Here is a 23,341-nt window from a genome sequence, read left to right as displayed (position 1 = left end):
CCCCCTCGGAAGAGCGGCGGTCTCTGCGTAGCGCGTCATGTAGTCTGTCGCTACGACAATCCACTTGTTCTGTGATCGTGACGTAGGAAACGGGCCTAAAAGGTCCATTCCAATCTGTTGAAATGGTCTCGATGGGACGGCGATCGGTTGCAGAAGTCTGGCGGCTCTTGTCGGCGGCGTTTTTCGTCGCTGGCAGTCACGGCAGCTCCGGACGTAGTGGGTGACGTCAGAGGTAAGGCCGGGCCAGTAGTACCTCGCCTTGATTTTTCCAATAGTGCGGGCTGTGCCGAGATGTCCGGAAGACGGGTCGTCGTGGCACGCTTCCAAAATTTCGTCACGAAGGTCCGCGGGAATGACGAGAAGGTAATTCGCTCTTGTTCCGGGGCTGAAATTCTTCTTCACGAGGACGGAGTTTCTCAGGCTGAATGCTGGTAAGCTGCGTTTGAAGGTCCTAGGAACGGCAACGTTGCATCCCTCGAGTACTCGATTATGACGCGTAAGTCGGGGTCGGCACGCTGCTGGGCGGCTAGGTCGCTCTCCGTCACGATCCCGAAGAACGCGCTGTCTTTATCAGCGTCTTGTGGTGGTGGGTCGACGGGGGCGCGGGACAGGCAGTCGGCGTCGGAGTGTTTCCTGCCGGATTTATAAACGACTGTAACGTCGAACTCCTGCAGGCGCAAGCTCCACCGCCCAAGACGGCCAGAGGGGTCCTTCAAATTGGCGAGCCAACACAGCGCATGGTGGTCTGTTACAACCTTGAATGGCCTTCCATACACGTATGTGCGAAATTTTGAAATCGCCCATATAATAGCCAGGCACTCGTTCTCAGAGGCAGAATAGTTTTTCTCCTCCTTCGACAGACCACGGCTGGCATAGGCGATTACCCTTTCGCAGCCGCTTTGATTTTGGACAAGGACGGCACCCACGCCTATATCATTGGCGTCCGTGTGCATTTCCGTTTCGGCATTTTCGTCGAAATGAGCGAGCACGGGCGGGCTTTGCAGGCGTTTTTGCAGCTCGCAGAATGCTTTTTCTTGGTCGTTTTCCCAGCTGAAAGGGGTGCTATCTTTCGTCAAGCGCGTGAGTGGCTTTGCAATGCGTGCGAAGTTTGCGACGAAGCGCCGGTAGTATGCGCACAGCCCGAGAAATCTTCGCACGCCCTTCTTGTCTTTCGGCCTTTGGAAGTTCGCAATGGCTGAAGTTTTTGCCGGGTCAGGTAGGACTCCCGCGGCATTGACGACGTGGCCCAAGAACTTGAGTTCCCCGTATGCGAAACGGCACTTTTCAGGCTTAAGCGTCCGCCCCGACATACGAATGGCCTCGAGTACAGACTCCAACCTTGCAAGGTGTTCGTCGAATGTCCGGGCGATTACCACTACGTCGTCGAGGTATACGAGGCAAGTGTGCCACTTAAGGCCAGCTAGCACAGTGTCCATGACTCTTTGAAACGTCGCTGGTGCTGTGCACAGCCCAAACGGCATCACCTTGAACTCGTATAGGCCGTCTGGGGTTATAAATGCAGTCTTCTCTCGGTCTCTCTCGTCTACTTCAATTTGCCAGTAGCCGGTCTTCAGGTCCATCGATGAGAAGTACTTCGCGTGGCAGAGGTGGTCGAGGGCGTCGTCGATTCGGGGGAGGGGGTACACGTCCTTTTTCGTGATTTTGTTCAGTCGCCGGTAGTCAACACAAAACCTTAATGTGCAGTCTTTTTTCTTTACGGGTACGACGGGCGCAGCCCAGGGGCTTTTCGATGGCTGTATAATGTCGTCGCTGAGCATGTCGTCGACTTGAGTCCGGATGGCTTCCTGTTCGTGTGAAGAGACGCGGTATGGTGACTGTCGGGTAGGTCGGGCTCGATCTTCGGTTATTATTCGGTGCTTCGCTAGAGGGGTCTGACGTAGTTTTGCGCTCGACGAAAAACATTCGCTATAGCGACGCAGCAAAGCCAATAACTTGTTCCGTTGTTCTTGCGGTAGCGCCGGATTCACGTCGAAGGGCTGCGGGAGCTTGAAGGTTTCTAGGGGTGTGCGTTCAAAGTCGACGACCGCGATCACGTCACTTGCTTCTTGCGCTTCTTCGAGGAATGCAATTGCCGCGCCCTTGTTTAAATGCTGGTACTCCTCGGTTAAATTCGTAACCAAAATGTGGGATTGGTGTTCCTTGAAGCGCGCAATGCCTCTTGCGACCGACACACCACGGTCGAGAAGCACCCTTTGATCAGTGTCTACGATAGCGTCGACGTCAGGAGGAGCATCTTCACAGTAGACTGCGACCATCAAGCTTGCGCGGGGTGGCAGGGTGACATGATCATCGGCAATCCTTACAGCAGCACGTCGTTCGGGGTTCGGTTCCGGCGTCATGGAGTGATTCGGGGAAAACGTTATTGACTTGGTCTGCAGATCGATTATTGCACCGTTGTCCATCAAAAAGTCCATTCCAAGAATTACGTCGCGGGAGCAGTTAGGCAGAATGACGAACGCCGCAGGGTACGTTGTGCCGTCTATGGTGACGCGCGATGTGCACGTTCCACTTGGCGTCACGAGGTGGCCTCCTGCTGTGCGTATGTGCGGACCGTCCCATCTGGTCATAACTTTCTTCAATTTAGACGCAAATGGTCCACTCATTACCGAATAGTCAGCTCCCGTGTCTACGAGGGCGACTGCGTCAAAGCCGTCGATGGACACCTTGACGTCAGATGCAGTCTTCCTCGAGTTCCGGTTCGTCGGGGCGTCGTATCTCTGCTTGTACGTGTTGATGGTCGGGCACTGTGCATCGTCGTTGTCGTCGTCTTCTCAACGGAAGTCTCGGTCAGGTCGGGTACGCGTCGCGCCGTGTAGCTGTCGTCGTGTTCAGGAGTCTCGTTAGGGCTAGATCGGGTCGGCGGGTTGAGGGCATGTCGTGAATGATGGTCTTCAGCGAGTCGCTGCGTCGTTGGAGGGTTTTCATTTTTCCGCCGTTGTGCAACTTTACCTCCCGAAGTTGCTGCTTTTAGTTTCCCCCGCGTGGGCTGGCGGACCTTCCACGTGAGAAGTCAGCAGTGCTGTGGCGGTTCGGTGACTGATACGGGTAGGGCGACAGTGAACGGTTGAAGCGGGCTGGTCCTCGGGTGGTGTTGGAGAGGTATTCTTCGATCAGCAGGGCGCTGGCCGTATCGGGGGCGTGGGGCGTCGACGGAGAACCCTCGCAAACCGAGCCTCTTGTAGGGACAGCGACGGTAGATGTGGTCGGCCTCTCCGCAGTGGTAGCACAGCGGGCGTTTATCGGTTATCGGGCGTTCGCCACACGTCGGTCTTCCTTGCCGCCTGGTATTGGTCTACAGGGCGTCGGGCGGGCGGCATTGGACGGCGGTATGGCTCGGCCTCTTGACGACGGGTTGGAGCAGGGCGGCGTTGACGAACAGCCGAGGAGTAGGTCATGGCTTGTGGTTCGCGGGGTGCTTCCGACGGCGTAGAAGTTCCCAGTGCGTTTTGGACTTCTTCTCGGATTACGTCGGTCAGGGAAGCCACTTGAGGTTGCGTCGTCGTTGGAAAAAGCTTCCGAAGCTCCTCCCTGACCACTGCTCGGATGGTCTCTCGCAATGTATCTGAGCTTCCATTTGCGGCACCGATGGTCTCCGAGAACAGCGCGTTGACAGGGCGGTCGTACTGCCTCGTTCGAATTTCTAGCGTCTTCTCCATCGCGGCCGCCTCAGACGCGAATTCCGCCACTGTCTTCGGAGGGTTACGGACTAGACAAGCAAAAAGCTCTTGCTTCACTCCTCGCATTAGAAACCTGAGCTTCTTTTCCTCGGTCATTTCAGGGTCCGCACGACGAAAAAGTCGCTTCATGTCCTTAACGAAAATCACGACTCCTTCGTTGGGGTGCTGCGTTCGAGTTTCAAGCAAAACCGCAGCTCGCTCTTTTCTCACCACGGTAGTGAAAGTCTTAAGGAACTCCCTTTTGAATTGAGCCCAGTCGGTCAAAGAGCTCTCATGGTTCTCGAACCAAGTTCGAGCAGCATCTTCTAAGTAAAAGAAGACATGCCGGAAGAAAGTTTCTTCGTCGTCCCACCTGTTGAAGATGCGGACGCGCTCCAGCTTCTCCAACCATTCTTCGGGGTCTTCAGCGGGGGCTCCCCGGAACGATGGCGGTTCTCGGGGCTGCTGCAGGATGATTGGCGACGTTGTTTCTTGCACCATGGTGTTGGTTGCAGCGTTCCTTCTCTTGGGCCCTTCTGGCAGAAGACCGAAATCGGGTAGCAATCCATGCAGTCGGGGGGCTTTCTCTGGTTGGACTGGCTTGGCGGCTTCGAGATGTCGTAGAGAGCATAAAGGCTTAGAACCCAGCACCTCCACCAGATGTCGCGAAGACAAGGACGATGCAGTTGTCTTGAATGAGAAACACGTTTATTGGAGCGAACTTGTGCTCCCCTAACAACTCAAAAGAATACAGAGGCGGCGAAGCAGCGGTCAACAAAGTGACTTGCACAGGCGAGTGTCGTCGAATCGAATGCCCCGGCGTCCGCACTGCAGGCTTTTTATCTTTGGGCGCGCGTGGTTCTCGAAACGTCGATTCGCATCGAGAACATAGTAGATCCAAGAAGATTATTCTGGGCTGTTCACGTTAGATCGGAATGCTCTCCCTATCACAACAGATAACACAAGCGGCACAGAAAGAAAGAATGGAACACGCGCTTCCCCTGGCGCAGAGATAACACAGACCGGCGCAGCCGGGCGGTAAAAGCAAAACACAAATAAACAAACCCAATCTATGGTTCGCGGCAATATGTTGTTTTAGATTATCTCTGCGACGCTGATGTCGTGTATACAATCATAAAATGCAACCAATGCTTTTCATTGAAATGATTTAGAGGGCCAGGGGCCAAGAAAAGCTGCCAGATTATGGATCTGTTGTTGACGTCCCCGATCTTCTGTGGAAGTTGATTTCTTTCTTGGCTCTATGCCGGGCACTCTAGCAAGATGCGCTGAATTTCTTCTGGCAATCTGTAGTTGTCGCGCTAACAATTAGTGTTTGGCACAGGTATTGGTGGTGGGAGTTCCCGAGTTCTGCGTTGAGACGCAATCAGTTGTAATGAGTTTCAATCAGACGTGGAATCAGCTCTGTTCAGCCTCATTCTGATGCGAGAGTCTACACGGTGCAGGAAATGGTGCCGAGTTTCAGGGAATAACCAAAGATGCTTTCGTTCTCCTACGGCAAATTTTCTCCCTAGCGTTGTGGCCACTTGTTTTGTAAAGGGAACTTTTCCTTACTTTTCGGAGCTACAGACTTTGGCGACCTGCCTCAACCGCTCTCTCGTTACCGATAATTCTGCAGTGTACAGTGCTCAGCGATTGAAACGCGATACTCGGAGCGCGTGGCTGCCGTTGCCTGTTGCGCCACAGGTGAGCGCTTGAGAAAGCGAGCTGGCGCATTGTGGTATACGATGAGGGTGAGAGCGTTCGTAACGCATGCTTAGTGCATCCGGCAGACAGCCCTTCAGTGTGTGGTTCTTGGCGGCGCCATAGGCAAGCTACATGCCATGGCTTCAAAACGCTGCGCCTGCATGCCGTGCGCGCCATGATAACACATCGCGATAAATGCGCATTCAAATTCTTCATAACGCGCGCGGTGCCAGCTCACCCAGCTTCGCGCGGCGCTGCGCGGCACGCAGGCGCAGCGTTTTGAAGCCATGGCATGTAGCACCCCTATGACGCCGCCACGAACCACACACTGAAGGGCTGTCTGCCGGATGCAGTCAGCATGCGTCACGAACGCTCTCGCCCTCACCGTATACCACAATGCGTCAGCTCGCTTTCACAAGCGCTCACCTGAGGCGCAACAAGCACCGGCAGCCACGCGCTCCGAGTATCGCGTTTCAATCGCTGAGCACTGTACATGTTGTCAAGAAAGCCCAAGTTCTTTTGTGGTAATCAATGACGACTAGAACTTGTCCCAGTGGAAGTGACCAAAGCAGGGCGCTTGCAAAGAGCATACAGAACCATATTCTCAAACGAACACAACGCAAACAAACTTCACAATACACTACTTACTGAATTATAATTCGAATTTAAAGAAACACTAAGTTACACGACACGTACATATAAGGAAATACCAATTTAAAAGAAAACAGTAAGAGAAGCCTCCATCAAATGATCAGCGCGATGCGGCTGTGTGCTTAAAGCGTCGTGGGGTCGGCCTATGAAGCAAGGCGACGCACGACGCGGCAACGATGCGGGTGTCTCGAGTGCCGGGATGTCGACGAAGAAAACGCACCGTTGTCATAGTAAACAACGGTTTTCTCGGCACCCGCTTGTCACGGGGGGCCAGGTTACAGCAGAAAGTGGGTAGCATCAAACCGGCAACTAAATGTAGACGATGGGCAGCCTCCAGCTGCTCATCCAAGGGCGGGTATGAACACAAGATTCGTAAAAGCTTATTTTGGCTATAATGAATATACCGGAGCACAATGTGGCCCATTCGGTGATGCTTTGGAGTATGTGCCGATGCTTATGCCAGCAATATTGATTTTCATGACTGTGAAATTCAGTACTGAATTACTAGCTTACCCATACAAGAGCTGAAGCCCGAGAGATGCAACTGATTGTATTTTACAACATGATACAGTTTGTTTACACGGAGGCGGGCGGGGGGAGACGTCTAGAGATATTGTAGCGTAAATTTTTCTTACTTCCGTCCACACAAAATGACTGCCCTGCTGTTTTGCTGCCATTCCATGTGATAATTGCAGACGTTTGCACAGAAACGTGTGCACAGTTTCTCTGGTCTACCTGTCGTAATTATCGCGACACGTAGTGTTTATGCAAATATAAACTATGGGCAAATATTGCGCTTTAATCGCGGGACGTCACGGGCGCTGCGATTGTAGCTAGCGACGTTCCTCGCCTACTTCGCTTGGCTAGCCTCAAGGCTTATTTTTTGTCACGAAGCCAAAATCAGCAAAAAAGGGTAACATCCTTCTCGTGTTAAACTTGCATGAAGTTTATAAAAATCCTTGGGGGATAAAGTTTTGGAGCTTCAATTTTATAGCAACAAAACAAACCTAATTAATCTTGTACAGTTATAGTGCTGCCTTTCTGCAGCCAGAGGCAACCTTTCAGCGTGTTCACGAGCTATTCCAAATGCAAGTGGAACGTGCCTGCCCGGTACATGACGAACGGTCGCTGAAGCGAGAGTTTCGTCATGTAACAGGCAGGCCCGAATGTACCCGTCATTCTGGCATGACCTATCGACCCAATGACCAAAAATGGGCAGGTACTTGTCCGTTGACCTGTGCAAGGACAATAATAGTCAAACAATTCGGTGTGTGGCAAACATGTTCACTGGAAATAAGGACCACGTATGAAAAGAATTAAAGAGGCATATGTACACATTTGTGTTTTAATGGTACACCGTTGAGGTCCTTTGACGGCATTGCGCACTTCTCATGTCTCCTCCTGATGCACCGGTAATATGTCGAACAAGCCCAGATAAAAAACTTCGTCACTGAAGATTTAAACATTGTTATTACATTTGCAAAAATGGTCTGCTCAACGGTATTTTATCAAAAATATTTCTTTTGTAGGAACGCTGTCTCACAGAGAGGTGTTGCTATTCTATGACAAACCCGGACACTGCGGCGTATTCTTGAACAAATTTCGGGTATACACTAGCAAACCCAGTTACGGAGATGACTGTAAGTCCGCTACTTCTTCCTAATATTTAGACAATATAAAACGGCTGTTCATCGTTGTGCAACTGAGAAACGAAAGTGTTTCCTCCGTTAACAGAACTAATACTCTATTTTATTTTCGGTGGAATCTAAAATGTATCCTATATCAGGCCTACTCCCTCTTTGTGTATATATAAGTATTTTTATTACACTGTTGATATGTCGCATAATATGAGGTATTTATATACTACGTTGTGGACTTGTGAATCTCAGATATGTTTCTACATATCAGAAAGATGTTAGTGGATGCTGATGAGAAAAAACCTTTTGAGCTCGCCTTTACTGTATATATCAAAAGCATCGTTGCCTAAGATTCCCCAAAGCAATTAGTTTCCTGCGCTGCACATGTAAAACTAAACCCAACATTAATATATTTTAGCGTGGCAATTTAATGTGTGGCACCTTGACTTCGCCTTTTCGTACGCGAAGCCTGTGAACTTACTATAAGCCCAATAAGAGGTTAGGCTAAACTGGCAGCTGAAAGAATGTCCAAACGGAATTCTGTCGTCGAGCGCATCAGAGAGAGAGAGAGAAGTAAACTTTATTGAGAATGTCAGGCGGAGGTAGCGGGGAGGACCACGGAGGGTCGCCCGCCACCCGACGTAGTTAAGGCGTCTTCGGGGTGTTGCCTCCCCGACTCCCGCTAGGCTGGCCCGCTGTCGACCTGTGGGGTTTATACCCCCGGTCTCCAGCCGGCTCAGCCCCACGCGTTTGTCGGGCAAGAGCCACCTCGAGCCGCTGGACGTCCTGCAATTGTTCTGTCAAGTCCTGCGATAACACTGCACGAGCTATGTCTTCCGGCAGTCGCCCGGGAGAGGCGACCACTTCTTCCGGATATAGGTCACAGTCCCAGAGGATGTGGGTCAAAGTTGCTTTAGCACTTTTGCACACACTGCACACTTCACTTTCGAACACCTCCGGGCACACGTAACGCGCAAGCGCCGGCGTGAGCACGGATCTAGTTTGAAGTTGTCTGTATAACACCGCCTGTTCGCGTGTCAGTCCCGGGTGGGGCGGGGGCATGGTTCGGTGACCGTACCGGTACCAGCCCAGCACCTCCGCATACCCGAGTAGTGGGTCCGTTTCGTCGTCGTCATCACTGCCTATATCACAGTCTTCACAGTCCGCTCCTTCCGCCGAGGCGAGGGCGGTGGGTGCGGCCGCGCGGTTGTTTATTGTTTATTGTTGTTTATTGGGTGGTGCCCACCAACAGCACTAGGCCTTCATGGGTGGTGCACACAAAAAGGATAGGGCGACACTCAGATAAACAAACGGTAAAACATGGAGACTGGTTATGAAGTGCAGGGATCACAAAGTACATAGTACCACCGCACACGCGCGTGCTCGCAGGCACGCACACGCACTCACACACGCGTAAGCACGCACGCATACGCGCACGCACGCACACACACACACGCGCACACACACACACACACACACACACACACACACACACGCGCGCACGCACGCACACACACACACACACACACACACACACACACTCAATTTATACATCTAAGGAATTAAGATTACAGTCAGGTACATTAGCACGCGCTGAGACAGGGCTTGTGACAAGGTATACTACAAAGTACATTGGCATACACGCAAGTTCAGTACAATCCACCGTCATAACTTACTGGGGGACAAGGATACTGGAAATAAGTACATATAAAGCAAAATTTATATGTATGCACGGCACATACGCTCGTGAGTGCAAACAAAACATACATACACGCATGCCCACACAGGTGCATGTGAAGGTGAACAAGTGCAGGCAAATGCGCACGTGCATGCATGCACACACACCTGCGGACACACATACATAAGTGCACGGGAGTACTCGCGCGGCGGCGTCCGCCGTCTCGTTGCGGTTGGGATGGCTGATGCTGCATTAGAAGCGCGGCTGTTACAGCCTTATCATCAAGGATTACTCCCTGGAATGGTTCGCATATGCTGCATCTTTTGCTGCTTGCGGTTTAAAACTCCTGGAAGCGATTGAGGATGGAAACACTTTCGCGATGCACATTAATAGGAAGCTGAACTCATGCGGCGATAAGTAATGTCAGGCCCCAACGAGCACTACGTTACACCCAGGAAGTTGAAATACCTAGAATTTGTGGTGGTAAACACTCATTTAAACAGGAAGGTCGAAGACTACGATGTTGGCTGACCAGCTCGTCCACTCTATCTCTTATTTTTTGTGTTTCTTGTACTTTCGGCCAAAACTTCTTCCAGAACGCGAGCCTACTCTCGGAGTTATACCACCTATGCGTCGCATGGGGTTGCCATCCTACCCAACCGCTTAGAGGATTTCCAGGAGATCAAGTGAATTTAGTGGCGGTTGCAGCATGCCTGCCACCTTGGCTGCACTTTAAAATGGTATAATCGTAGAAAAGCGCGTGGAACACGCATTGGTTGAGTCACCGTGTAAGCGGCCCGATCAATTATACGGCTACGACTCCACCGTAGGTATTTTGGTCAAAGAGCAAGTTTCTACTGCCGACGAAATGGAGGATACCGCTGCGGGTACGGCGGATGCATTTGGAGGGTTGTAAGGGGTCTTAACCGACGGAACCAGAGAACTGTTTGTTGACCTGCGTGACCTGTTTTCTCCCGTAGGGACTGCCTTATAAGTAAGCTGCAAAAACCCAAGTGCCCTTTTCTCTGGTAGCTCGTCTTTGCTGGGCAGGTCACCAAACCGCTGCAGGAAAACTGCCGAATGGTGCTTCACTTCCCGAGGTCACCTCAGAGGAAGAAATGAACGTCCGTTCGCGATGCGGCCGGGCGCGTGTCGTCGATGTATTTTTCCGACTGCAGCGCTCTTGTGTGCAGAACATGTGCATCACAAGAAGCGGCCTTACTGACGCACGGAAAATCTCCTCACATATCTAACACTGCATGGTGTCTATCCAGAGAAGGGCTATCTTCTTCGAGACGAAACTTTGCCAGAGAGGTGGTACATGGTACCCAACAACGCGGTCATGCTGAAGTTTGTTCTGAAATCCGAAAGACCGGAAAAGTTCAACGTTGGCTTTACAAGGCACGATGTTGCGAAATTTACAGAGCCACATGTACGCTGGTTCAATCGGTAATGTTAGCTTCCGGTAGCCACATTCTGCGGAGGTGATCAGCGGTGCAAATAATGCTGATGCCCACAAAATGTTTATCCCCAAGGAAACGGTTACACGTTGCATTTGGGCCAGCGATCGTTGCCAGCTATGGCGGACGATCACGTTTCACAGCTATACAGCGGCTTACTCATATGAAGCACGTTTCAACGCCATGAAGAAGATCCAATTCTGCGTGTACGTCGCGTGGTCGTTTGCGTTCTGTGGACAATTCACCCGTCACCATGCGTCTATCTGCCTCTTCAGTTTACTCCTTTCCCCTCAATGTCCTTTCACTGCCTCTTCGTTTTACAGCGAAGCTGTATATAGGTAACCCCATTGGTTTTCATTCCGGTGAAGTCGCTTTGATTCGTGCCGCTGCTCTGCTCCTCACCAGGACCATTTACGTCTGTTTTATAAGTTTTATATCCACCGCACCTACTGATGCATTTTACGTATATTTTGCAATATGTGATAACGGCACTAGCTGTGTTATAAGGTGTTGCGCCTATAACTCGCTATATTACTTACTTGTCGTTCACACGCAGGAACAACAGCGGGAATCGACAGAGTGTTGGCTCGCAGAGCTGCATGAACATGCGAGAAAAGAACGAAAAGCCGCTGCCGCCAATTGTGCAGCAGCTGCCGTTACCTCCTAAAGTTCCACCTCTTCACGCATTACTCTGAACTCTGAACTACTTCCCTGTAAAGAGCAACTTTACTTCTTGAGACACCGACATGGGGCAATAGTTTTGTTCGGCTTCAAGGACTTTTGGAGTGACATTTCGGCCAGTGTGTTTTACGTCTAAGCAAGTGGATATCACAGGTTGCCTGTTAAAGGGACACTGAAGTGATATGTAAACATTGCGGGATTACTAGCGCTAATTGTAGTCCGGAGTCCCCAGGCCATGTTTCGACCACTCTAGGCGCGTTTACGCGATTTTATTTAGTAGAAAAACTAATTCGAAAACGCTGTCCTCCTCTCTTTACGCTCGCCCATTTTCTGTGGCGTTTTCGTGTGACGTCAGGAGGGGATGAGCTGGCAATTGGCTGCGCCACGGCTGCGCTACTGCACGGATCCCCGGCCGACAGAGTCAGTCGGCCCAGCGTTTCGTCCGCCGGCCGCCGGCGGGTCGTCGCAATCAAGGAGGTTAAAAAAAATTGCTTGGTCGCAATTCGTTCGCTTAGTTGAAACGAAGCCAGGACACGTTTGTGAATGGAAGAATGTGCCTTTCTTTACTTGGTTTGTTTGTACACTGTATCTAGCTCCAAGTCAAGGTCGCTTCACACAAGCGCTGCACATGCGACGCTTCGCTGACTGGTACGCCAGTAGGAAAATATAAGGCCTCTTGAAGGCGGGAGAAGAGTCAGCGAAGTCAATATAGGTACTAAGCAAATAAAATCAACTGATATTTTTACCGTACAGCGTAAAACTAGGGCGCGGGAAGCACTTTTTTGCGCTGGGCGCACAGCGGTCAGCAGCACGACTACGCATCTGCGAACGCTTTTCCGTCTACGAAATGCAATTGCTAGACGTGAGCTACTGTGGAAACTCGGGCGACGCTTACTGCACGATCGCAGTACAACAAATAGTCACCTAAGCGGCTTGAAATGCCAAAACTAAATAAAAGTGTAAACCGGTTGTACAATATATACCCTATATTAGCAAGCCATTCCCGTCCCGCTCCGTGGCTTAGCAGTCTGGGGCGCTGGGAATTCACCCCAAATGTTTTGCGAGTCACGAGTTCGAATCCCCGCGGGTACGTGCTTTTTTTTTGTAAGTTAACTTTTTTGTTTTCCGCCGATGTTTTCTATATTGAGTTCACCTTTTTTGGGGCCGCAACGTTCATGGCTACACGAACTAGTTCACAAAACGCGCGCAGGCTGGCACTGGCGCGCTAGCGAGTTCTCGTTGGCGTGCTGTTGCGATAAGCACCGACTGCTTGCGGGCAGTGGGCACAGGCCAGAATGAACAGACCCTTGGCCTGGTGCGAACACGCTTTTTACGATACAGGCATGAGGGAGGCAAGCTCCAAATATGGGGGAAAAGCGCATGACATTTGGGCGTCTGCGGGTACGCGGAGGGCGTTCATGCACTGCGTAGGTCTCGGCTAGTGAATGCTACGACTACAAGCCGTCCTGGGAGGCTTATCTTGTGCATTTTACAGCCGACAACATGGCAGAAGCGCGGTACGATGATTACTGAGATATTGAGAATGCTCATCCAACAAAGCCATTGGTTATGTTTTACAGAACCGAAACCGAAACCGAAACTTGTGTGATTGCTAACCTTGGGCATCGTCCAATCACGGCGCCCCTCCTCTCAACGTCACAGCCTTAGTTGGTGCGGCCGCCGCAAACCGCGCATGGTAGTTTTTCTTCTTTCGCGCTTTGTAAAATAATTAACGATTTGTCAACCGGATAAACGATGAAAAGTGTGCTAATTTGAGCCAGTCTACGCAGTGCAAGCAAAAACGGGAGCTTGACCAATTCACTTCAGTGTCCCTTTAATATGTGCACGGGGCGGATGGAAGAAGGGGGCAGGGCGCGCACGCACGCCTAGGGTTTATGCACTCAGGGTTGACATGCCCGTTGTGTTCGTGGGAGATCTAAAAGAGCATGTCTCACGGCCCGATTCCACCTGGCTGCTCTTTTCCGAGGTCTACAGGTTTTGGTTGGTGTGTTACCCACACAGTAATATGCCTACGGCGTAGGGGGAAAATTAACAGCGCAATCTTTGTCCGCTAGAATAAAGCTTGAGTCCTTGCTTGTTTCATTCAAGTAATTAGCTAGGAAGTATGCCTAATTGAAAAATACAAACAAACGTCATCTGGCCCTTGCACGCCTTGGACTGCGCCCAGCGTCGGTGGACACCGTTCTTCGTAATGTGTGAGGGCGCTAAACTTTTTCCAATACTTTTCTTTGGCCCGCGAGATGTTCCCCCAAATGGCTCGTCTATTTTTGAGCCTGCAAAAACCACCTCCTCTCACTTACAATAGAGCTGTGATAATATAATATTTCGGCTAGGTGACATTTCCTCTCTTCCATCTAATCTTCAATCCGGAATTGTTGCAAGCCACGCCGTCAGCAAGGGCTTCGGATCAAGATTTGGCTAAGTGGGTCATAAAATTCTGAGTCTTCATACAATTCCGAACGGAAGTGTAACCTTATATCTCCGGCGCCAAAGCCTTATTCGACCGTTGCAGGATAGATCTTTGCTCGCACGTAGCGGCCGTAGTTGCGAAAATTATCGAACTCAGAAAAATATCTCAGCTTCAGAACACTTTACGTGTCCCAGAAAAGAATCGCTATCAGATTGGTCTTACAACAGTTTTGCAATCGTTGTGCAGCCCCGGGAATTATCTGTCTGCGGTGCACCAAAGGACACATGTTAGCGTTGAAAAACTTGTCGACGTCATCAAGTTTTGAGCCTGCGTGTTGCGAATGACGGCACCCATGTTTTTTCAGTCGTCTCCGTCCACAAAAACAATTGATATGACCGTTAGTGGTGGTCACATGCAGATAAAATGTCGCACCACGCAAATCGACATGGGGAGCGGACATATCTGTAACCGCATCGCCTCCCTCTACAGGAAAGTGAGAATTGCCCGTCAAGCAGTACCAATCTTGAAAAGAACTACCCGTCATAGCCGGCGACATCTTCAAGGTAATTTGCAGAAACAATTGAATGAATCAAAGCTATTCAAGTTATCGGTACTATTAACAACTGGCCTGTTTAAGCTCTTGCTTGCGTCGTCCATACACATACGAAATACCAAGAAAATGTCGAGTGCTCGTGCTCAGGTCTGAGGCGGCCAGGAAGCTGGCGTGAGGTGGGCTAGTGCGCCCGATACACAGAGCTGTAAATTAGAAACTTAAGCATTTGAGTGAGGAAAGACCACATAAAAACCGGAGCGAATTCGAACAAAAGGGTGAGGTTTATGTGCTCAAATAAAATAAAAGCTATTAGGGCAGGAGCCTACTCTCAGATACTTATCCAGGCTTGCGCATGGACTCTCGCTACGTGTGGGGCTCACAAAAAGAAACTTACACCATCTTCCCGTAGGGGAACCCTGAGTAGTAATGCGAAGCAGTCATGGGGTCGACGGAAGTTCCTATTAGTTTTCAGTTCGTCGCGTGCCTTCGTTGTATCAGTAGCTTCTTGACGTAGGTAGTTTGAATGAGTGAAGGACTTAAGGCGCGTTCGTAGCACATGCTCCCGTCTCAGTTTGTAGCACAGTGGGAAGAGCGCCACGTACCTCCCGTTGCGGCCAGAGAGTCGTGGGATCAAAACCGGGCGCCGCCTGACTATGGCTTTTTCTAGTGGACTGCGCTGAAGTCAGCCCAAACGCTGACGGGGCTGAAGAGACGCGCATGCTCAGTAGAGTGCGGACGGCGGACGACAAGGGAGGTAGGGAGACAGCCCCGAGCATGAGATGCTCCGCATCTAAAAGAAAAAATACCGAAAGAGGGATGAATGTCCGCTGTTCTGGTATTTGACAGCATCATCCGTGCACCTCACTCTATTTGGCCTATCTCATGCACAGAAATTTAATGTGCTGCTGTAGTAGTTTTAACATGTTCAACGAGCGTTTCAACGACCTTTCATAGCCTTGAAAATTGGGGACGAAGTTGCAGTTCATAATTCTGTGTAATTGGCGCTCACACACGGATTATTGCAAGCAAAAGAGTCATTTTAGGTTGACGTTGTCACCGAATTACACAGGTTGATTTACGTGATTTCGGTTAACTTCGAGAAATGAAAACGTATGATAGCCGATCTGAATTCGTTTGCTATAGTAGCAAGAAAACGACCGGGTATCCCAAACCTCCAGCAGTCAGCAGGCAATAGAACCATGGGGGATGCTGGTGATTACTGGAAGAAGTTAGGTCCAGCCTCTTTAGGTCTAGAATGCGTCGCTGCGAGGTGCTCTGGGCGCCGGAGGAACAGCGCTGGCCTGCGTTAGCGTCAGACCAGTCAAACTGAGCTGAATAGTTTTATTGGGGAGGGGGCTAAGCGAAGGTAATGCTGTTTCCCGGGTGTACCCCAAGGTAGCGTTTTGTTTCCTATGATTTTGGATGTGTATCTCTGGACCACCCTGAAGAACCAAAAATTGGCAAGCACACATTTATTTACGCTGACGATATCTGCATTTGTTACCGGAGCACCAGTGATGAGTTAACGGAGTACTAGAGCCATAAAAACGTCTCCACCCCTGCTCAGCTGCAGCTTTCAGCCGATTAGCCATGCCTTGGTTTTGGCCCTTGAACCAGCGACGGTCCCCTTGTCTCAATTTGCGCACGTGAGCCATCCGTCAAGTCACTCACCTACGCTTCCGTAGGTTGACGCTGTCAACCTACGGAAGCGTAGGTTGACAAGCGTAGGTTGACGTAGGTTGACCCTTGACAGCAGACTGTATTGTTCCCGGGCAGTGGTTAAAACTCTTTCACCTGAATCCTCTTGTTAAAAATGTCGGCAGAATAGCCGGTCTTAATTCGGCGAATTATCTGTCATTCAGGCTTAAGCAGCACTAAGCCGTTATTATAAGTGGGATTCTCTACAGCTTCCCGTGACTGATGCGTTGGGTTACACGCATGCGTGCCTGAACACGTACACACGAAAACTGGAGGACAAGAGTTGCAGCTACTTAGGCAGCAGCAACGAGGTCATACGGGAGAGCTTGTTTTCTACACTCCGCTTGGTGGCCTCTGGCAGTTTACCCACACTAATTGTGCATAAAAGGGGATACTGCTCCAGGAAGAGCAGTAAGCAGGACAGCTTTATGTTGGCACTGCTAGCAATACAATGAGAATTTGTGTGCCCCGATTGGCCAGATAAAAGCGGATATTACTGCCACCATGGTCTCGTGGAGTCTGCACTGTAAGCATTAGGTTCCTCACTCGAGAGCGATGTGAAACCGCCCTATGAAAGCAAATAAGTAATTTATGTGTTTGCACCTTGAAATACTTCATCGGGACCGCCTACAAAGTTTCTCGTATTACTGCGTGTATTAAAACCAAGAGGCTAGTGCAGTGAAGTACGTCGTTGGAGATGCGGAAGTTTTTTTGGGTAGCATGATTGTATCACAAGGCTATCTTAGAAAAAGGCCGCGTGTTGCCATCACGGCGCCTTTGCAAAACGTTAGGGCACACAAGCCACCGTGAGTCGTTAATCTAACGTATTAGAAAGCAGCACCACTCCTTTGCGAGCATTGGAACGCTACGGAAGAAATTTGGCACAAGCAGCGGCAAAAAGTAGCTAATGAGAACGCACAAAATCCGCTATCATTTGCACCTACTGTAACATTTCCTGGCATCATTTGTTGATCAACTTCTCACAGGCAGTTAGCCCCCATTTCAGTTCTCCGCCTAAGCACCAACGTCATCTACATTGTCCCACAGAGCGACAATTTAGAGCGGAGGCAACTTTGCTACACGGCACTGGAATGTGTTCAATGAAACCTATATATTGTCGATTAAAGTTCGGCTTCTTGAATCGCAGGGGTGCGGCTTATTTATGGCAGTAGGAAATGTCTAACATTGCGTAATGTGCTGCCCATAGCACGCTGCCAAGCGGAAATCACTGTTCCGTGTCGCGAGAAAGTTGGCACCCCCCACAGCATGCTCGACCACTTTGTAATGAATGGGCTCAAGATTGTTAAAGTCAATGGACAGTGCGTGCGCGAGTAAGAGTAGGTTTATGCATGATTGTCGAGAAGGCAAGGGAGATAGCGGCAGTAAACAAGACACGAAACTAAAGTTAGAAGCGTTAAGAGACGTAACAGGCCAACATAAAAAACATTCGCGATAAAGAAAAGGAAATGTCCTACAGAGGTTTGTCCGCAGCCCCTCGGGGTGTCGAAGTCACGACGCGTCCGGGTCGACGGAGACGTCACGGCGCGGCTGTCTCGACGACCGGCTCTACGCCACTTCGCATCTAGGCATAAAACATCATTTAGGCATCGGCGACCTCGCATATGGGTCACGGCTCGATGGCAAAGCAGCGGGTTCTAGCCGAGGGTTCTACCTCCCGGTGGACGCGGACTCGCGCTCTCTCGCTCAGCGCTTCACCCGCTCCAGGCACTACCAGCCCACGGGTTGTCAGGATCAGCAGCGGACGGCTCTCGGACACAGCAGCGGTTGCGACCCAGGTTTTAACCTGAACACGATCCCAGGGCCGCGCTCTCAAGCCCAGCACGTCACAGGTGTCCACTAATCGCCGGCCTGATTCGATTTTCTGCACGCTCTGTCGGCAGCTGCGCGCTCGGTGTCCTCTTCGTCGTCGTCCACCGGTACCTCATCACACACATTGCCTTCACAGCGGAAATTGAATACACTGTAGAGAGGTGTTGCGCCTCCTTCTTACCTTCATTCGGGATGCGGAACTCTGAAAATATAGCACAACCATACTTATAATGCATTTAGATCACCTATGGTGGATACAGTGAAGGCGTATCTTTCAAGGCTAACACCGCAACGCCATACAACGTTAATGAGCGACTGACATGAAAATTGTGCACAACCATGTGTAATATGCGGATGATTCAATGAAAGTGGTGGTTAAATAAGCAAGTACAGTGATGCTCATTTATTCTACTTAGTACATTTCGGACAACTAAGTCTAACACAGGAAACGGATCAATCCTCATACAGTACCACCCCGATTACACGACTTTCTCGGGATCGCGAAAAAGCGTCGCCTAATGCGGGGTCGGGAAATCCAAACAACAATTGCGCCCATAAAGTCGGGTTATCGTGACGGATGAGCAAAAAACTTCAAACTAATGCTTTGCAGGGCTGGGAAGCCCAAATCATTAAAAAAAATTACGCCCACCTCCCCTCGCGGGAACCCTGGTGTGATGCGACGCTGAAGGGGGTTCCATTGTGCGTTTCCGTTGGGTCGATTACTCGAATTGCGTGAGCAATCGTCGGGTAATGCGAGAGAGAGAGAGAGAGAGAGAAAGCAAGCGTAGCGCGGACGACCGTCGCCTGAGAGACCGGCCGGAGCGCGGCACTCCGCTTATATGCGCAGCGCCACCCGAAGGAGAGGAGACCGCGGAGAGAGATGGCGCTTCACATGCGCACAGCGCGCTTGCGCCGCGCGCAGCGCCGCCCACCGGCGGAGTGAGAGAGCGCACCGCATTGCGCGCGCCACAGATGTTGGGGGAGAGGGCGCGATATCACGGCGAGAGGAGGAGGGGCGCAGCGGTGCGGACAACAACAACAATGACGGACGCACGCAGGAAGGACAGGGCTGCCGACAAGAGATGCTCTCAGCCTCGCATCTAAAACGGAGAAAACAATAATGCAGTGCAGGGGACAATCGCGCCATATTAAAACAAAAATTGTATGCAGTCCACTGACGCGATCTAGGCTAGCCATTGCGAATCAAGGCACGCACGACCAAGTTTCGTGACTCCGGCCTTTCGTGACTCCGGTTTCGTGACTCCGGCCTTTGACGTACACCTGGCGCTTACACAGCCCAAACGTATCGCCTAACCCTTGTATTCTGAGTCCTTCCGCAACTCGAGCCTCCAGGGGAGATCCTTGAAATCGATTTCCCTAGTCCCTATCGGGTGGCTGAGGCCTCTGTAAGGTCACGTTCGCCTTTAGTCTCAACCTCCCCTTGGTTTGGCCAAGAAATAAAAATCAAATAATCATTCATATTCTCCTCAGCCGAGTGGAGGGAGCAAATAAAGCGGAGGATGGGACCCAGAATACGGCCCCAAGACAGCGTCAGAAACACTTATCACTCTCGTAAATACACCATATTTGCAAATAGTGACTGCTCCACATAAATATGTATTTCGAACCCATACAAACGGTAAATCTCAACCGTGAACCTGCCGCAAAAGCAGCGGCGTCAATGGCGAGCGGGCCCGAATCTCCCGCGGCTACTTTCGAAACGAGCCGCTAGGCGGATTTCAGTGGTGCCCCTACAGCCAGCGCTCGAGGCGTATGTATAGAAGGGGCGGCTCGGTGGGATTCGTCATCAGATATGCAAAGTGAATCAGAGAGACTGAAAGAAGCCAGGCTTGGTCATGGGAACGAAACCAATAGGAGGCAGAGAGTCGAGGAGACGTAGGATGAACGAGCCGCACTCCTTGAGAAGCGCCGTAACCGTGACCGTACAGAGAAACAAACTAAAGAATAACATTAACCGTGCCTCTCGCTACGCACACCCAGGCATGTCTGAGTTACACCGCAAGCAATTTTCGGTAAGGCATGGATTGCGCGTAGATTTGTTACTGTTGTATTGCCACACACAAGATGGCAATAGCTAATACGCGAGTTAAAGGAGCCATGAAGAGAAAATGCAAGTTGGTTTTATTCGAAAGATTTCGTGTTTTATAGTGCCCCCAGCGCTTGTCCGGATACAAACGGTGCTTTATTCACTGAGAAATTAAACAATTTAGGTTAAAATTTTGATTTTCCCGCTCAATCGTGCGTTTTCGTGGTCCCAAGTGACATCACGGGAACCGACCGCTCTGCAGCCTAGAGTACCTTCATTCACGCATCCGCCGTACAGGGTAGAAACACGTAACGCTGGCGCCGCCACGTTCGGTTGCTCGCTCGCCGCCGAAGCAAGTCATTGTGTCAAAACCGCGCTAAAATTATCGCCGCAACGCGGTTTACTGAAGAAGTTTGAATCATATTGTCTGTTTCGCGTTGCTAGGTCTCGTGGGAAACGAAAAGAATAACGCGTTGAGCCCGTTGGCCCAATTGCGGCGGCACGGGACCGTTCAAAGGTTGTCTCCACCCTGTAGCGGTGTTGGTTTGTTCCCGCGTTTCTTTACGTTCCGTAACCTAGATGGCGCCACCATACCGTGGCAAGCGTTTGGTTTGTTTTTGCCCGCATTTAAACCTGGCTTGTTTTTGTTCTGGGAGAAAATATTCGTTCCCTGAAACAGTGCTCGCTCGACAAATGGGGTCACGTAAGACACCGTTGCTTGCGTCAATCGGCCAGTGTCGTCTGAGACAACCCCAAGCCCCATAGTGCTGTGCAGCTAAACCAAAGCATGCTGTGCGCAGTACGAACAGCAGAACGCATCAGTACTTCTATGTTTACATGTGCTTTCGTAACTTCCACTGTTTGTCCCATCATTCCTATTGCTTTGTAAAGAATGTGCCCTAAATTTAAGCGCAAATCGCTCGTTCGTCTAGTTTGTAAGCTCTACCTAATTTGCGTCTGCTTCTGCCAGCCTCCGCCAATCGCAGAGCTTAGCCCATGTGACATCACAGGTTCTGTTGCGGGAAATGAGCTGGTGGGTCGCATGACCATTCCCGTTTTTCCTAATTATGTAGCTTATTTGAGCGAAGTTTACGTTAAAAGTGGTGTCAGTATGATTCTAACGAGACAATCTTTTGAATGAACCAAACTTGTGTTTTCTCTTCATGGCTCCTTTAAATAACGAGCTAGAAAAAAAATATTTTAACTTCAGCTTGTAATATGGATTTGTAAATGAACCCTAATTTAACTATTATGAGTAGTTAGGGTTTTGTATGTTAATATACTCGTGACAAATCATTTTTTTGTGAAGAGGACCCTGGGTCCTTTATACGCAGTGATTATCTCTCGCTGAATTGTTGTACCGTATGGTACCAAAGGTGATGCAGGTTTGTTTTCTGGCCGAAATAAAATAGATATTCAGACGAATTCTCGCTATTTGCGGCCCTTCTACTTATATATTGCGATGACACTCAATTTTGCGGATATCTGCTCCCGCGCTCACTTTAACTTTTCAATCACCTGTAGTTCTACATGACATAAGCATATGTGTCGACTTTGTTCATTTCGTAACATATTTACCCTTTCCTTATATAAAACTTTCTGCGCTTTTGTAACTATGCGTCACATGAGAATTGTGTTTTTTTTTCTCTATTGTGAAAAATAAATTTGCTCTTCTCTGCAGATCTGTACACTGAAGGTAACCCGTCATGTGAAATACGCGTTCGTTCCAACAGCACACCTCCGAGACCAAGCCCGGAATGCGAGAAACAATTTAAATATTATTGCCCCCAAGAACCCTACTTTGAAGTGTATCAAAGATTTTGTAAGCTAGGTTTGCCATCAACGTTTTTAACTTATACAACAAAGAGTCCGAGTTCCTAGGTTTATGACCAAATTAACTGGTCACTGATCGCGGGTAACTTATATATAGTTTCTTAAGGTAATTTTTGTGGTAAGATAGAGCATATAGAGGTACCTAAAAAGCTGTTATTGTGCACCCGTATAGTGCGCTGTTGAAAACCATGAATATGATTCGACAAGTAATGGGAAGGAAGAGGTGAATGACCTTACCCCACTTCCGAACACATTGTATTCTTCATGTCCAGTTTACTTTTGTAGAGTTCTGAGAAAGCTGTCAACACCGCCCTTAGTTCTAAAGACTTCCTAAATTAGATGATGCATGAGGAGTGAACTCACATTGCATCTGCGCCCCGGTAAAATAAAGGTGTTTGGTTGTAAACGTCAAGCTTTCAGGTAAACTAATTACAAATAATATAAAGTTTCGGTAAGGCTCGCCCCTTGGAATTTCGCGGGCCGTGCCCTCACGCAAGGCATAGATGGGAGAGCGTGACCCTTTGCATTTTGCTCATAAATTGTGGTTGTGTCCTTATTCAGAACATTAAATATATGTAGCTGTTTCTAATATGGTCATGACCGTTTATTTGTAGCAACTTGTTTCTTTTGTTGCTATTGCTAATATGCTCATGACCACACAGGAGTGGCAACCTATTTGTGGCTTTAGTACGTACACTTTCTATTTAGTTTTTGTACAGATTTTGAAGCTAGTGTTTACTGTGAATGGGATCGTAATATCTTTGAGTTGATTCTGTGGTGCCAAGCAGCGTTGTGGACAAATTTTATGGTCCCATCTATTCCCAAATATACAAGGGCCCAGAACGCGAATATCTCTAGTTTAGCGCAATTGCTTACCATTATTGACTCAAGAATACCCTAGAAGAGCACGATCCTATTTGGCTTGGGAAGCATATTGCCGGAGTGTATTCTCCCATCCTTAATGTAATTCTGTAGATTTCTGCTTACCGTTATTCGGCAATTTTCGTGATGTATGTTTGACATTCGTGGAATTACCTTTTGAATACATAATTAAAATATATTCTGCTTCTTGTGTGTATTCATAAATATTTATTTATTGTTGTTGTCTTCGTACTTAATACTGCCCTGCACCTCGTACTTTGTTTTGCCTTATTGATGCCCTGTATGCTTATGCATGATACGAATGAAATAAAAAAAAACGCCTAACTCCCTCAGTAAATTTGTGCTTTATTTCTGTGGCGTTTTGCAATTTAAGAGAAATTTTAGGTGTCGCCGCTGCGAAATCACCAGGGTTCACATTTCTTTATTTGCGCTCTAAGAATTTGAATTTCTAAAACTGCGCAATAAATAGTGCTAAACAAAACAGTTTCAAAATTTCTAGATGTGAGCAAGGAAGTCTTTCTGCACTTGACTTGTAGGAGGACAGAAATCTTTCTCTTTGTCACACTTGTCGCTTTTTTC

At 49.4% G+C, this 23,341-nt stretch overlaps 1 long non-coding RNA gene across 1 annotated transcript in view; it reads left to right on the top strand.

Annotated features, from left to right (window-relative positions):
• Window positions 1-22,823, top strand: part of LOC144141661 (uncharacterized) — a 60,768-nt gene extending 37,945 nt beyond the window's left edge. The window contains exons 4-5 of the long non-coding RNA XR_013316667.1: window positions 7,562-7,672; window positions 21,729-22,823. This is a non-coding gene — a long non-coding RNA (uncharacterized LOC144141661). The remainder of the gene's footprint in view (window positions 1-7,561; window positions 7,673-21,728) is intronic.
• The last annotated feature ends 518 nt before the right edge of the window (window positions 22,824-23,341 follow it).

This window comes from Haemaphysalis longicornis, unplaced genomic scaffold (genome assembly GCF_048455015.1).
Source record: "Haemaphysalis longicornis isolate Haplotype H1 unplaced genomic scaffold, Haemaphysalis longicornis Haplotype H1 scaffold_6, whole genome shotgun sequence".
Lineage (NCBI taxonomy): Eukaryota > Metazoa > Arthropoda > Arachnida > Ixodida > Ixodidae > Haemaphysalis > Haemaphysalis longicornis.
Note: the sequence above shows the minus strand (reverse complement) of the source record. Positions and strands in the feature narration are given on the sequence as shown.